The sequence below is a fragment of the Parasteatoda tepidariorum genome, chromosome 5, assembly GCF_043381705.1.
Source record: "Parasteatoda tepidariorum isolate YZ-2023 chromosome 5, CAS_Ptep_4.0, whole genome shotgun sequence".
Lineage (NCBI taxonomy): Eukaryota > Metazoa > Arthropoda > Arachnida > Araneae > Theridiidae > Parasteatoda > Parasteatoda tepidariorum.
Genome location: NC_092208.1, coordinates 92,041,051 through 92,055,502, shown reverse-complemented (window position 1 = coordinate 92,055,502; position 14,452 = coordinate 92,041,051). Strand labels below are relative to the sequence as shown.

The following is a 14,452-nucleotide window of genomic DNA, read 5'->3' as shown; positions in this document are numbered from 1 at the left end:
ACCCGCAGCCATATATATATATAAAATAGGTGTGATGCACGGCCTACTTGGATCGATTTTCCGGCTCCCTTTTATACGAATTTCCGCACGTTTTTTAAAATCCCGATACTTATAATGCGAAAATAGAATCACGCCTTTGAGTCATCATTTTTTGATTCGTGTCGAATTCATCACTTTTTCGTAAATTATTCCATCTAGTTTTAAAAAAAAGTTGCGATGATCGAATATTGAACTATTTGAATTCTGAACTATTGACTATTGAATTATTAAAATCATATATATTGAGAAAACTCTTATTGATCACTTTTCGGTGAATAAAGATTTAATAACACAGGCCTGCGATGAAAAAAATTCAAGAGGTCTGATAGCTGACTTTATGAATGTTTTGGCGCTGAAATGGAAAACAATAATGAAAATTTTCCATCAGGTCACATTTTTTTGAAAAATTAAATTTTACTGAAATTTTTATGAACATTTACCATAAAAAAAAATTTCAATTTTTAGTTACTTCTCTTCTTGCGTGACCAGCATTCTACTTTGGTAAAATCTACAAGAGTACTCCTCTATGACATCTTTCTGTCACCGTCCCTCTCTCTGTCACAATATCTCTTGACCAATAGCGTCACGATATCTTGGTTCGCTGACCTCTCAGGAACACTAGTAAGGGTAATCGGGAGTCATTTTTTGGAAGTATTTTTAACGTCTGCTTCTCTCTGTACATTTTGTGAAACATGGCTTCGAGACGTTTTGAAAATTTCCCAAATGACTTTTGTTACATATGCGGCGAACATAGTGTTGTTTAAAATCGCATGAGGATCATTACAGACTATGTAAGACAACTTTATCTTGCGTATTTTTGCATGAAACTCGGAGATCAGGCCAAATCGTGGGCTCCTTATAAAGTCTGTGTATAGTGTCTAAATCATATACGCTTATGACTCCGAGGAAAAAAGACTGCCTTACGATTTGGAATTCCTATAGCATGGAGAGAGCCTAAGAATCACTTTGATGATTGTTATTTTCGTTCCTGCCATGTTCGTGGGTATAACCGGAAAAATCAAAGGCTAATATCTTATCTTGATAACACTCCATCAGCCATACTCCACGTTCCTCATGGACCTGATCTACCTGTGCCTCCAACTGAATTGGCAGTCATCTCTTCAGACTCGGAACATCCAGAAGTTCAAGGCTTCGATATCGAATATGAGCCACCTGTAGCCGGTTTCCTCTTCCCCTTTGACTAGAGATCTGGGCCTTTCGAAAGAAGCAGTTGAATAATTGTTAGACTTCAGATTGAAAAAAAACTTATTGGCCAAAGGAACACCTTTTTATTGGTACCGGAATCGAGAAAAAAAATTTATTAAGTACTTTGACGAAAAGGAGAGCTTGGTCAATTGTTCTGATGTTCCGGTATCGATGAGCAAATTTAATGTCATCTACGATAAAGATGAGTGGAGGCTGTTTATAGATTTATCTAAAAGAAGTCTCAAAGCTGTCCTTCTTCATCATGGGAGCCAGTATGCATCGATACAAGTTAGATACTCGCTATATTTAAAATAATGCTATGAAAATCTGACTCTCGTCCTAGACAAAATAAAATATACTGGTTACAGTTGAACCATTTGCGGTCATTTGAAAGTTATCTCCATGATTCTTGTTCAACAAGGGGGATTTACAAAGTTCTCATGTCTCATTTGTGAGTGGGGCAGCCATGACAAGACTCACCATTGAATAGAAAAAGAATGGTTGAAAAGTTAAAATCTTGACCCAGGCTCCAAGAATATTATTCGAAGCAGCTTAGCTCATCCAAAAGAGTATTGTTATCTCCCTGTAAACATAAAATTAGGTGTAATGAAGCAGTTTGTCAAGGCTGTTCCAAAAGATGACGATTGTTCCAAATACCTGTGAGATAAGTTTCCAGGTTTATCTTAAGAAGAAAGAGGGAGTCTTTGATGGTCCAGATATCCGCAAACTCATGAAGGATAAAGTTTCTGAGACTAGCATAGGACAACGGAAAAAGAAGTTTGGGTTGCCTTCAAAGATGTTGTCAGTAAATTTCTGGGAAACTACAAGGATCCTGACTGTAAAGCATTTGTGATGAAAATGCTGGACAAATTAGAAACTTTGGATTGCTCCACGAGTGTCAAAATGCATTTCCTTCTCTCACATGTGGGCTTTTTCCACGAAGAAGTAGAAGCGGTCAGCGAAGAACAAGGTGAAAGGTTCCATCAGAGATATGAAGCTTAGGTGGTACAAGAACATGCTCGACGACTACTGTTAGATGTTAACTCGAGATAGGCCTGAGATTAAGCACAAAAGAAGATCACCAAAAATAAGTTTTAGAGAAAAATGAGCATGTACTTATGTAGAAACATTTTTCCTTTGTTTTGTTTTTTGTTTAAAACTTTCATGTACACATACACAATATTTGCTAATCTTGGTCAATCGTTAATTTTACGTAAGTTACCTTAATAAAAATAAATTAAAATGGCATGTTGGTGATGTTCTTCTAGAAACTGATGTAAAAAGTTTAAATTCAAGGAACTTATTGTTTTTTTCTCTCGACCAGAGGTGGCTTGTACGATCTGGCAACAGTATTTTTCATTCATTTTAACCTACAAAAAATTAGCCGGTCGCTCATAATGTTAGTTTACCTTCACAAGATTCAATTTAAAAATATCGAAATGAATAAAGAAGAACAGTTACCAGATAGTAAATGCACAATTGTTTGAGTGAATTCCTTTCCAAATAGGATTTTACTAAAAACATAGATATCGATTTTACAAAAAATCCTGAAGTGATGGTGAGAAATGAAGGTCATTTTCGGAATCAGCACATCAAATAGCATATAAATCAACAATAACTTCTCTTGTATTTTTCAAAACCTTCAATTTCGCAGGCTTGTGTAATAATTGAAAAAAAAATACTGATATGTACATTTATTTAAAAGTGTTTTATGTCTTGGGCCTTACTATTCGTAAATTGCTAGACTCTATGCATATGTTCTATTTCTCCCTTGGGGGGGGGGGACCTTCTGATTTTTATGATTTGTTCCAAACTTTTGACACGTCTTCCCTTTTTTTCCTTTTACAGGGTTAGAAATCGAGAAAATTTAGTCACTGGTTTTAACGACCAATAACTAGACGATATTATTAGTCCGTACACTCTTTCACCTTTCCGTTTTCACTTCTCTATTAGAATTTTTATTTTGTAAGTCATTTAAAGGGAAAGTGACAAGATAAAGAATGTCACAATCATGATGACATACATTATTTTGTGACAAAAACATAGACCTAAACAGCATGCTCTTCCTCTACATCAATGACTGGCCTAGAGGACCGCTGATTGTTATTTTAGAGTCCTTCCTCCTTCACTGCCGTGACAGCCCCGGGTGGGCCCCGGTCTTTCGCATAATTTTATCCCAAGTCGTCCTGTTCTTAGCCAAGGATTTCGATTTTATTACTTTTATAATTTTAAGATCATTTTCAAAGCTGTCATACCATCCAAATATGGGTCTGTTTTTTTCGAGTGGCGATTGGCTTAGCCGCAAATGTTTATTTTATGATGCCCTAGTCAAACGTGAGTGGTCTCGAACCCATGGACCACTGTTAATTTTGAGTCCTGTTCTTTTTTTAAAGTATAAAATCAAGTTCAAAATCGCAATGTTATGACGTTGAACATCTACTCTATGAATAGATTCTTCAACTTAGCTAATCAAACGAAGTAATAAAGGAGATTTCGCATTTTTACTTTAACTTCCGTACGCTCCCGTATGTAAGATTGATGCAACTGCGCATGCTCACATTTATTTTAGATGCTATTTATCTTTACGTCATGTTGGCGTGATTAACGCTGCAAAGACAAAGCTACAAGCACGCTGTTTATAGTTGTTAAATGTTGTTTTCTGCTTAAACCAACCTTCGAACTAAAAACATGGACGGTGAATTTGAAGATATGCATTGATGAAATTTTGAAATGAATCGTGTGATCTTACAACCATTTTTTCATTCAATAAAAAAATAATTTTATTGGTTTTTGTTTTACATTATGGTTGTGTAATGGAACTAGTTCCATAAGAAACTAAATATAGTGTCGCTTTCTTAAAATTATAAATCATATTTATATTTTAACTATATAATTTAGTTAAACAAAGTTAAAAAATAAAAATTCTATAATATTTTTTTAAATATTCGTAATAATAATTTTTTTTTAAATTTTTTTTTTAAATACCGGCAGGCACTTGAACTCTCGTTCTTCACCTCCGAAGATGCCGGAAGTGTTGCTCATTTAACGTTACCCAGTAACGGTACCTGTGAACCTAAGTCACGGAGGCGAGCAACATTACCCACGCCACAAACCCGTTCATAAGGCGGGCCGCATTCACACTTCACACACAACAGAGGACAACACAGAGAGAAACATCCATGCCCAGAGCGGGATTCGAACCCGCAGCCATTGGCTTCGCAGTGAGGCACGCTAACCGCTCGGCCACCTGGCCGGCAATAATAATTATAAGTTGCATTCTTTATCGTCTAATCTATTGTCTACCAAAATTTTTTGCTCGCAGATCCGCAGTTTTACGTAGAGCAAAGCATATTGAATCGTATGCTTTAAAGAAATAGTCTACATTTATTGTAAATATTTGTTTTCATTTTGTGGTCAAAGTTAAAATGATATTCCATACGGATTTTTAAAAAATTTCTTATCTTCGCTTTCGCAAGTTTGATATTTTTTCCCCAGGTGCATGCGCATTTCGTCAGAACTCACGCGTGAGCACTAGAAGTGCGCATACTTAATTACTTGAAATTTACGTACAGAAGCTGACGTAATTTTGCGAAATCTCCCAAATAAAATTTAAAATTTACCACGAAGTAAATATTTTTTTTCTTTTTTTTTTTTGCTATATAACATTGAAGAGAGCTACGAAACCAATCTATGTCTTTTAAATTGCCTCTAATAATAAGAAAAACAACAATAAAATAAAATAATTTAAAAAAGAAAACTCAATATCAAGCTTATTTATCCGTGATTAAAATTTACGTTTAATTTGCATTTTCGTGTCTCCGAAAAGATAAGAAAAAAAAGATCGCAATGGTTAAAAGCTATTGAAAGAGCATCATTATTGCTGCTCTGTGGGAAACAGATAATGGGGAGACCTAAATGATGTCGCACCGCCAGAGGTGTTATCTCATCAATCGACCCTCTCTAATCACTCTTTCTGGCTCACCAAATAATGCTAGTTAAGTGTAAAAATTTTCATCCTAGTGATAATAAGTTAAATCATCTTTAAGAAAAGATAATTCCTGCCCTATCATCTTGTGTGAATAAGTGGTAATAATCGCTCTTATCTTTGGATTTTATTGTAAGTGAGCTTGTCGATTCATTTCGATCTGTTTGTTGATATAAAAATTGAAAATCGTATAAGTGTATTATCAAAATATTTTTACTGGAATAAATTGTTTAATGCTACATTTTATTTCATATTAAATTTATTTTTTAATTATTGTGTAGCCTAAGGCTTGCAAGTACTCTAAAAATTATTATTTGTATTTTTTTATTATTTATTTATTTATTTATTTATTTTTTTTTTTGTTTATTGGTTATTTCAAACTGCTGTTAAAGGGTCATCACGAGTGAAGAAAAGTTTGATAAACTATGAATTTTGAGAAAATTTTGTTTAGACAAAAAATATCAAGGAATTTCGTTTTTTCTCCCTAAACCAGAAAAATTCTATCAGCAAATTTGATAAAAAGCAATTTTGGAATTCCGCACGTCGTTAGTATTAATTCAGTGGTAAACTTGTATTTTTGCTTTTAAAAATAAATACTTTCTTTGTTAAATGTTGCTTTTTTTTTGCCGATATGAGTGCCTTCTATAACTTTCAAATCATTTCTTAAGAAGTTAATTGTCTTGACTGTTAGAGAAACGATCCCACTATTTATTTATCAATTAAGTGGTAAACTTGTATATCCCCCCCCTAATATTTTCATTTAAATGTTGGTAATAAAATCTTTTTTTATTTTATGTTAAGGTTTGCCTCCTTTTAACGCTAAAAGTGAACCTCTCTAATTGCCAGATCTCTCTTTAAAAAGTCAACTGTCATAGCCAAATACTTATTTGAAACTCGTAATTATTCCTAATATTTGCATTTAAATGTTTGTGATAAACGCGACCTTTGTCAAAAATTCAAAAAATTGCAGTAAGCCTTTTTCAAGACACTTACCAAAATATCAACTGTCTTTTAGTTGAAAGGTGGGATAAAAATCGATTAGTAAAAAAGTTTCGACAAATGTTAGCTTTTATTTTAAAACAATAAAACTTTTGTGATTTTTGCAATGACTTAAATGGAGGGAAAAGGTTGGGCAAACGTTATTTGAACCTTCCCTTGCGAGATATTTGTACCGTTTCCATTTAAAGTTTTCTTAATTTATGAATCTCTCCAACCCACGTTTATTCAAAAGGTGTCAGGTTTGATAAAATAAGGAGAGTTTCTCCTGACGTAGATATGAGAAATAAATTTAACCCTCGGGACAAGGTGAAGATGCATTTGCTGAGATAAATACTCTTTCATTGTATTTTCCTTCTTTGTTTAAGAATGTTGAATGCAAACAGCTTGTACGTGGAAGAGAAATTTTGTAAGGCGATTAATCATTCAAATGAGCAAAATACTGTTGAAGTCAAAACATAATGTGTAGAAGACGAGTAGGAAGTCCCAGAAGTTTTTATTCTAAGTAGAATTGGAGATGGTTGATGTTGTTTACTGCAACAGTTAAATGATGAGTTTTATATTCTTTAAACTGTCATTAAAATAACAAGTTAATTAGGGAAGGGGAAAAAAAGTTGCAAAGTATGGGGTGGAATGTGTGATACCATTCGTTGCAGCTTGCAATTCTTATTTATGGTTGAAGCGAGTGTTCGGTTCTATCAATTTTGGACGATTTGCTATCTCTTTGTGGATGGGTACTCTTTCATGTCAATCTCAAGTTTTCTGTCTTCCTTTGTAAAAGTCCTAAAAAAATCAGGCTAGCATAAGCCTTAATGGGTGAAAGCCTTCTTTATTTCTATGTTTCAAAAAAGGAAAGCGTGTCATCGTAATTGAATGAAATTTACCAGTACTGTAAAACTATGTGTCTGTTGAAAAAACAAAAGGGTAAAGGGGAAATGGTAAAACAATAGACGGAGTGTTTACTAGATTTAAATGTGGTTATGGATCTGGTACTTATTAAAGTGTGGTGGTTAGTGGAAACTCTCAAAAAGCTTTTCTAAGAAGCATGACTAAGAAGCATAATTTTTACAAAACTTTAGATCAGTTGTACTCGGGTTCAAAGTCAACACCCTGTGTTTCTAATTACCTTGTTGCCGGTCGAATAACTTGTTAAATATTCCATTCTTATGGTAAAACATTACTTTATTCTATAAATAATAATTTTGTAAATAACGCGAGTTTTCAATGGAAAAATATGTTTTTTCGCTGAGGAAGCTGATTTTTCTCAAATTTAATGGTTTTTTCTTCCTCCTTTTTATTTCCAATTTACATCGCCGTTAGATTAGAGCAGGGATCCCCAACCCTATGCCCGCGGGCACCATGGCGCCCGTCAATCGGTCTTGGTGTGCCCGCTGCTTGTGCCCAACGATAAAATATTTTAGTTTTCCAATTTCCCATAAATGATATGCAAAAATTTATTTGATAAATTACTAAAATTGTTACACGTAATGAAAATAATTACCTAAATAGTTAACTTAATTCTAGCAGCTCTTTTGCGACTTTGACTTTTCAAGGCCCTGTTACAAAATCCTGATGTTGCTGACTTCATTTTACATGCTGAAATACGTTGGCTCAGTAAAGGCAAAGTACTTGATAGATTTATACATTTAATCGAAGAAATAAAAAATTATCTTGCAGCCAAAAATCAAATATTTTTAGAACTAAGAAATCCTCTTAGGCTAGGAGATTTGTCTTTCATAACAGACATAATTGAAAAACTAAATAATTTAAACTTGGAGTTGCAGGGAAAAGACAAACTTATAGCAAGAATGATAAGGGCTATAAACTCGTTCAGAACTAAGTTAGTTTTCTGGATTTCATATTTGAAAATGAAATCTCTTGTGCAATTTCCAAACATGAAAAAAATGATAGGTGACAGTGAAATAGTCTTATTAACATTTGTCATCAACCTCCAATTGCTTCACGATCAATTTGAAAAGTGCTTTCAACAATTTAATATCATCGAGCCTTTTTTGTAAATCCTTTTAACATCACATAAACGTAACCGAAATAGCAACATACATTTTAGAATGTCTTCAAGTTAGGCGAGAAGAAGTGGAGATAGAAATTTTGCATCTTCAGAATGACATTATCCTCAAAACTATTATATCAGATGAAACATTCTGGAATATAGTTGACAGAAATAACTTTCCATTCTTAAAAAGAGCAGCATATAAAATAAAGTAGTTCCGTGGTTCCACATACTTGTGTGAATCATTGTTTTCGACAATGAATTCAAAATATAGATCCCGATTTACAGATGAACACCTTGACGATTGCTTGCAAGTAAGAATTTCATCATATTCTCCCAATTAGGAAGCGCTGGCCAGTGAAATGCAATGCCAAAGATCACATTGACTGTATTTTACATATTTTATAAATAATTTTTATACTTCGCATGCTTTGCAAGCAATTTAGTAATCATTTATTTTACACAAGAATATTAATACTAATTATATTAATTTCATAAATTAATTTTTAAAATTAAATTATTTGTGCACTATATGTGTGTATTTTTACCTATGTCTAGCAACTAAAAATTTACCTTGAAAAAGTAAATGGTGCCCGCCATTTGACCGATATTCTGGTATTTGCTCTTAGGTACAAAAAGGTTGGGTACCCCTGGATTAGAGTATGATGCGTTTAAACGCAATGTAGCCCAATTCTAGCTCTTCTGCCATTTAATTCCCATGTTTTATTCAATCCCTTGAAATTCACTAAAATATTGCTAAACATGTTATTCCACAAAACACTACGTACAATTTAATTCCTTGATCTTATTAGAATGTCGCTAAACATGTTATTCATAAAACACTAAACTCTTAGATCGCAATTAACTTAAATCAATAATAAAGTTGTTTAAATTTTTCTTCTTAGATTAAAACTGTTACAGTTATAATTTTGTAAGACATGGTTGTGTGACGCATAGTTAATAAATGTACGGTTGTTTTCATCAGATCTTTTGTTAATCAACTACATTTAATTCAATTCCTCAAAGTCTCAAAAATGACGCTTCTAACCTCTTCGATTCTTTTCTGAAGCAAGTCATTCCCTTAAAGTTATTTCCCTTTCATTCAAAATAGTAACAGTATATATATATATTTTTTATTAATTTTAACATTTTATTAGAATATATTTAAACATAATCCCTACCTTTTCTGACGTCATAGTCTTGTCGTTATTACAGATTGCTTCGTAACTTTATTTAATTATAACCGTTTCCCTGATGTATCTAATTTCAGCGTAACTTCGTCGTCCAATTTTCCCCTTGAACGAATTATCAATGCTCTGACATATTCCGGAGATTCCTTTGATCCAGTTTGCATTTAGGTTCCCTTCACCATATGGTGGAGTGCAGATAATGTTTCCCCTTGACAAGGAGTAAACAAGAGATGCGGCGGACCCGTATTTGGAGAGATAGGGGAAGAAAAAAAAACATAGATGTTTGAAGAGAGCGTATACACAATGATGGTAGATATTTTTGCCGTCATGAATTCTGCAAGGTTTTTCTTCAATGGATTTTAAACTAGTAAGAGTGAGAAAACGAAAGGAAATAAAATGAATTTTATTTTTTATTGTCCTTTAACGATCCAAGTTTATTTCCAATCATTAAAATTATGCGTATAATTACTTTAGTAATTAAATAAATTATAACTCTGACAACAATACCGGGCGGCATCAGTAAGTATAAGTACCCTGCCGCTTTTAATGGTGGTGTGTATGTCGTAGCTTTTATGAAAATTCCAACTTTTTGCAAATGTCGCTGTCATTTTGCAACATCAAATTGGAAAAGTTTACAGTATTTTCGTAGCTGCTCGATATATTTTAGGCTTATTACAATCAACTTATATGCCTTAAGGCTAACGAAGATATGGGCGAACAATACTAGACTCATTGCAAACTGCTTGAAATATGAATCAGCCCATTTGAGAAATGACGGATGCATTTTCTAATGGGCCTAAAAGCATGTGGGCTCACTACGATTAGCCTAGAAGTCTTCAGTATTTTCTAAGTTGCTTTATATTTTTAGGCTTATTACAAACAGCCAGCCATGAATGATAAAGATTTTTAATTTGTCTATAGATACGTACGCTCACTAAAATAAACCTAAAGAGTGTCAGACGAAAATGTTTAAGTATTTTTCATTTTATCTTGGTGCATTTCAAAATGACAGTGGCTGTTTATGAAGAGCCAGATTATACAATTTACTTATGACGCGTAGAGTCTGCTGAAAGAAGTTTTAGTTTTGAGCTGTTTGTTTTCCTTGGAAAACTTTGGAGTAAACATATTTTCTTTAGGAATCAGGTTAAACGTCCATTTCAAATTTTGCGAAAATATTGTTACAATTCAACAAACAAAAAGAAGTCCCTGTTGAATAATTAATTTCAGTTAATTTTAATCAATTTTCAATTTCAACTTGCTTGGAAAAAATTGTTTTTTGCCAATTCGAAAAAGGAAAAAAAAATCCGTACAAAACTAAAGTAAAAAATTGGGGGGGAAGAAAAGGGAAAAAAAGGCTCTGAAAAATTACAAATTTGGAAATATACCGGAAAAATCCATTTTTTCCCCCCAAAGAAAGAAGGGAAGTTATTCAGTTAACTACACATAAACTGTAGCATGGAACGAAAATGCTTTTTGAATTATTGCGAACTTATTCTCAAAATCATGATTCAGTCCTTTTATTTAAAGTCAATCATTAGTATTAATCTGTACTTCCTTTCGAACAAGGACTCCACCCATCATTCAAATGTTCGGTCGATCATCGTCACCTCCCGGAGCTAATTAATTAATTTCGGGATGAACATGATGACACCCTATCGCGAACAATAACTTGGTGGGTCGGATATCTTTTCCAGAGATTGCTGTGATCGAGTAATGACGTTCGATGACCTGCTAACGAACTTGGAATCGATTCAGTTTTATTTTTCTTGGGAATTAGTCCTTTTGCTTCCCCCCCCCCTTCCTGAAAGACCATATAAAAGAAAGAAATATACAGCTGCGGTCAAGGCAAGCTTGCACCGCTTTAAAATCAATTTTGGATGGTGCTTCATTCTATTTTTACAATTTCTCATTTGTATAATTTAGTAAAAATACTGTTTATTTGTGCGCATTATATTTTATTTTATAACCATCATTGAACAGCTGACCCAGTGTTTGGGTTTACGACTTCTAATGTTCAACTCCGTAGCCTGTCATTTTGAACCCAATCCAGAAGACAAGGAAACTCCTGGATCAGTACCCCCAGAGGTATGATTTGTTATAGGAGCAAAGAGAACTTAGTGACTCGATAGATTTAACGTACATCAGTCACCATTTACTACACGGGGAGTCTTCAGCCGGCGGGGATTGTACTCACGACCTCTTGGACATAGTCCCAGTGACCTACCAACCAGACCACCCGGCGCTTTTACACATTATAGTCATTTAGTGTCATAAATTAAACACAGGAAGTTCATTTTGAATAATCTAAACACTCCCCCCCCCCTTCCTTGAACCTTCAGTTGCGCCCTTCAGAGATTCGAATATAGACTTTGAACTTGCTCCTTAATGTTTCAGGCATTTCAGCGAAAGGGTGAACTACGCAATGATAAACGGTCATTGTACGTCTTGTTAGATTATTAAATTACCATGTACGAAATCTCAGTTTCTATAAATACGAAAAAAAGAGGCATTTATTAAGTTTAATTATTGAACTGGTGGGCTAAGCCCCCCTGTTCGCGGCCTCTCACCGACTCCCATGATTACTTCGCAATAATTGTTGTTTCTTGGCGAAAACAATTTTTCTACTGAAGTTAAAATTATTCACTTAACACCAAAAGGAATTATGCTTGTGCCTCCGCTTCCCCTGTCCAAATATTATTATTTATTAGTATTATAAATATTTAAATCTCTTAGTGAACAGAAGTAGTTTTTCTAAGTACAGTAGGGAACCGATTATCCGGACCGATCGGGACCATCGCTATTCCGGATAACTGATTTTTCCGGTTTTCTGAATCGCTACAAAAAGTCGTTTTTTATTGTTAAACCCAACTAAAAAAAAGAAATTATTTGGAAATAATCCTAAAAAGAAGAAAAAACGATGAAGTAATACTCTAATGGTTATTTCCAAAATGATGGTAAGGTAAACATCTTTCAAAAAAGAAAGAAAAATCCGAAAATATAATGAGGAAAAAAACATATTTTTTAAAAAAATGGTGGGAAAATTTATCGAATTTCGCTCCGGTTTTTTGGTATTCCGGTTTTTTGGTATTCCGGTTTTCTGATATCCGGATAACGGGTTTTGTAATGTAATAATTTTTTTTAAATGACATTTATATTATTATAATATTATATTGTTCAAACAAATTTGAATTCACAACCGTAATTTAATATTTTTGGTTGNGTTGCCATTCGGGGAGTTGTAATGAGGCTTTTTTTTATCGCCGTGTAAGAGTAATATATATATAGATTATATTGTTCAAACAAATTTGAATTCACAACCGTAATTTAATATTTTTGGTTGCATCTAATTGTGCATGGAGCTGATCGTTAAGTTCTAAATCAGGGGTTTCCAACTTACGGGCCGCAATTAAAAACACCAGTCAAATGGCGGGCTGCAACTTTATCAACATTTTATATAGGACTCTTTTATGTTTGAAGGAACATTAAATATTACTGTCACATTTTTATCAAGTTGTACAAAACAAAAGTATTGAATTACAAATTAAAATAAGAAGTAGATTTTTAAAAATATTTAATTGCATATAAAGAAATTCTGGCTACAATAACTTTAATGTGCACCTATGTATATCAAACAATTATTGTGCAACATCATCAAATTGTCAAGATGTAGAACTTAAAAGTATTTAAATCCCATATAGATTTTTTACGAAAATTGTCCACAAAAAATGACAACTAATATATTTTAGTTAGTGGGCCATAGAAAAGGCGCCAGTTGGGCCGCCAGTTCGTAACCACTGTTCTAAATCGTTAAACTGATCTCTTTAACAGTATAATAATATTATTTTTCTCAAAAATAATAATTGTAAAACGGTTATTAAGATAAGACTACCTTTCTAAATAACTTTATCGTAAAATGTAACGCGGAATTATATTATAATGAAAATAAAAAAATAAAAACTCTGTTTGAAACTCTTGAATTAAAAGCGTTATAATAGTAGTACAGGAAAATAACTTTAAATTAGGAATAAAGAAATATTGTAAGATATTATATGCTTATTCACACCGTTTTTTTTTTTTTTTTTTTGACGAGTATAGTTTTGTGGTTGCCATGATGATAGTTTTGGAAATGTAAATAGTTTCTGAGTTAGTGTAAGATTTTTTTTGGAATTCGCGATCGCAACGCTCGAGTACGCCCTCTAGCGGGAGCCTGTAAATATCAGACATTAATTTATCACGTTTTCATTTAGTTCCATCAAAATCATTGGCAGAATCAGACGCCATTTTCTTAGCAGCAAATAAAAATAAAAACTTCCCTAAGGAAAAGCCGAAGAACTTAAAAAAACTCTCCAGAATATTGGGATATCTTTCAGACCCAGAACACACCGAACATTTGAAGAAAAATTTCTCAATAATTTTTAACTTCTTTTATCAACAAACTTGCAACTGATAACTTCCGATTTCGCTATCGCATACTGTTACAGATGTGTGTATTAAGGTAAAATGCATTTCTTCTGTCTTCAATTAATTACAAATTAAAGTGAAGTCAATATTGTTTTCGTCGTTCCAATAAATAAATGTGAATTCAGAACTGTAATAGTTATAGAATATTCTTCTTTGGTATAGAATAGTATATATTTCTGTATCCATATAATTCGGAAAACAACAATAAAAAATTATCTAAATTACTTAAATAGTGCCATTTGTGCTGATTCTTAATTAATTTTTATCGTTTTCTTGGTAAGTATTTTTTAGTTTTGAAAGAATAAAGTTCAACTAGAATTCAGCTATTCTGTTTTAGCTACATATTCAAATTCATATCAATTATAAAATTTTGCTGTGTAGTATGTTATCTAAAAGTAATGAAGGTATAAACTATGTATCTATTATTTGAGAATAAAGTTTTCAAACAAGGAACTTATCATTTTGGAATTCTCCGGTAATCATAAATCAGGTAAGTACAATGATTTTTACAATAAAAAATTTGCTTGTAAATATTTTTTTTTTATTTGATGATGGTTCTCTACA

At 32.9% G+C, this 14,452-nt stretch overlaps 1 protein-coding gene across 6 annotated transcripts in view; it reads left to right on the top strand.

The window, feature by feature from the left end:
* Positions 1 to 14,452, top strand: part of LOC107440719 (discs large 1) — a 242,056-nt gene that overhangs the window by 103,732 nt on the left and 123,872 nt on the right. The gene's annotated exons all lie outside the window — the stretch shown is intronic.